Source organism: Pseudonaja textilis, chromosome 15 (genome assembly GCF_049901715.1).
Source record: "Pseudonaja textilis isolate UNSWEBS1 chromosome 15, rPseTex1.2, whole genome shotgun sequence".
Lineage (NCBI taxonomy): Eukaryota > Metazoa > Chordata > Lepidosauria > Squamata > Elapidae > Pseudonaja > Pseudonaja textilis.
Window position 1 is genome coordinate 4,492,113 of NC_142004.1, and position 2,576 is coordinate 4,494,688.

At 44.2% G+C, this 2,576-nt stretch overlaps 1 non-coding gene across 1 annotated transcript; it reads left to right on the forward strand.

The window, feature by feature from the left end:
• Positions 1–1,172: 1,172 nt before the first annotated feature.
• On the forward strand, positions 1,173–1,247 carry TRNAK-CUU (transfer RNA lysine (anticodon CUU)). The gene has a single exon. It is a non-coding gene; the product is annotated as a tRNA-Lys (tRNA).
• Positions 1,248–2,576: the final 1,329 nt, after the last annotated feature.

The following is a 2,576-nucleotide window of genomic DNA, read 5'->3' on the forward strand; positions in this document are numbered from 1 at the left end:
GGATGTCCAGTAGCCAGAAGTTAAAAGAGGTATTTTAGCATCTTTTCCAAAAGCAACTTTGATTTAAAAGCGTTAGCTTTTTTTTAAAAAAAAAAACCTTACAGTAAAATATATTAGTCGGAATTAAATCAAATCTTTATTAGGGCGGCAGAACAACTTCAATGTTAGTCCAAAAATGAGCAAACTTAATCAAAGTGATTTAGTCAGAAAATATATGCTCCTTCAGTCCGTGTCGGAGTAATCCGGTTAGTTTGATTTCTACTCTGTTCGGTGAGAAATTGTTTTGGATTTCTTTTGATCCTATGCGTTTTAAGGTCTCTTTACCACTTGTTTTAAGCCGCCTGTGCAGATTGCACTAAACAGTGGTTTATTTAGCCGTGGTTTCTTAGACAAACCACAATGGGCTGGGTTTAAGCCAAATCGAAGCCACTCACTTTGGGAAGCCCAAGAGCGAGAATTAAGAAGATGTGACATTAGTCGTGAAAAGGCACAGATTTCGGGCTGAAATTGTTCACGTGTTTAGCGCCGAGTTTAATGGGAACTTAACTTCTCAACAAGACTGTCCTGGAAATTGCTGGCAGAAATTTCCACCAACTAATTTATTCATTATGGCGTGCATTATTGAATCCCTAACCTATTATATAGTATATAAGATACACTTCAGCGAGAGCTTTGATTTTCAGCCGGAAGTACACGTTTCACCTTTTGGGAGGAATAATATCAAAACAGAGTTGGAAGGGACCAAGCAATACCATTTCAGACAAATGGCTCTCTAGTCTTTTCTTAAAAACCTCCAGTGAGGGAGGCAATCACAACATTTGAAGGCAAGTTGTTCCACTGTTTAATTGTGCTCAGATTTCGCCTTATTTCTAGGTTGCTTCTCGCCTTGATTAGTTTCCATCAACTGTTTCTTATTCTGCCTTCTGGTGGCTTTGGAAAACAGCTCGACTCCCCTCTTCTTTGGGGCAGCCCCCCAGATATTGGAAGACTGCTATCCTGTCACCCCAACCCTTTTTTCCCCACTAAACTACCCATTTCCTGCAATTCTGAAAAAGGCAGAGAGGAATTCCATTGAAAGGCAAAAGGCTTCCCTGCCTGTATCGATATCTTTTGAAATACCGCCCCGCCCTCCCAAAATGCACTGACTTGGTTCTACGTTAACCAGGTTAAGTGCCCGGCTAGCTCAGTGGGTAGAGCATGAGACTCTTAATCTCAGGGTGGTGGGTTCGAGCCCCACGTTGAAGGCATGGTTTCACTTCATCATTGGAAGCTTTCAAGAAGAGACTGGACTGCCATCTGTCAGAAATGGTATAGGGGCTCCGGCTTGATTTGTGTGTGTGTGTGGGGTGCCTTCGGTCCCAGCGGTGGGGTGTTGGGGTCCAGATTGGTTATCAGTCGATTTGGTTTATTGCACGTTGCAGTCAATTTCCCATTCAGTGGCCATCTCTCCCTCCTTCTCTCTCTCTCCCTCTCCCTCCCTCTCTTCCTCTCCCTCTCTTTCTTTCTCCCTCCCTCCGCCTCTCCCTTTCTTTTTCTCTTTCTCTTTCCCTTTCTCTCTCTCTTAGCCAAACATCTGTGGAATACTAGAAAGCTTTGCTTGGTTCTCTCCCTCTCTCTCTTTCCCTCTCCCTCTCCCCCTCCTTCTTTCTCTCTCTCCCCGCCTTCAGCCCTAATTTTGCCACAGCTGCAACACTAGAAGTGATAAGTGAAAGTGGTATTTTTATAGGCCGATAACTCCAGCCTTATCTGGGCTGCTGGGCTTCTTCCTTCCCCCTCATTTTCTCTTGACCAAGATTCCCTGCCTGGCCATTCACCCCTCACAATCTACGACAAGGGGCCCACCTTGTCTTTCAACTATCTAATTTCAGGGAATCCTCTTGGTCAAGCTCTTCCATGCCCTCACCCACCAAGCAGGAGCTGTGCTCACGCATTCACTGACCTAACCTGCATCAATCACATCCTACATTAGATCTGTGTGGGAAACCATCTTTATTGCTCACGGACCTTTTCACGGACATTTATGTATGTTCCAAGAACTAAGAAACAGGCTGGGTTCTTATTGTTCTGGACCAGAAGTGCCCAACCTTGGCAACTTTAAGACTTGTGGACTTTAACTCCCAGAATTAACTCCCTTGTCTGGCTAGGGGAATTCTGGGACTTGAGGTCCACAGGTCTTAAAAGTTGCCAAGGTTGGACACCCTTCTTTTAAACCGTAATATGGTCTTGGGTTTTTTTTCTGTACCTAACATCTTCCCTGACCTGAGAAAGAGAACTGACCCTAGATGGTTGGTTAGTTTTGTAGGTCATAAAACATAACTTTGGAAACAGCCTTGGAGGTCTTCTAGTAGTCTATACAATCCTGGACAAATTACTGTCTACTCTCTTCTTGAAAAACTCCAGTGATGAAGCACCCACAACTTCTGGAGGGACTGATTAATTGTTGTCACTGTCAGGAAATTTCTCCTTAGTTCTAGGTTGGATCTCTCTTTAATGGTCTTCCACCCGTTACTTCTTGTCCTGTCCTCAGGTGCTTTGGAGAATAAGTCGATTTCCTCTTCTCTGTGGCAGCCCCTCAA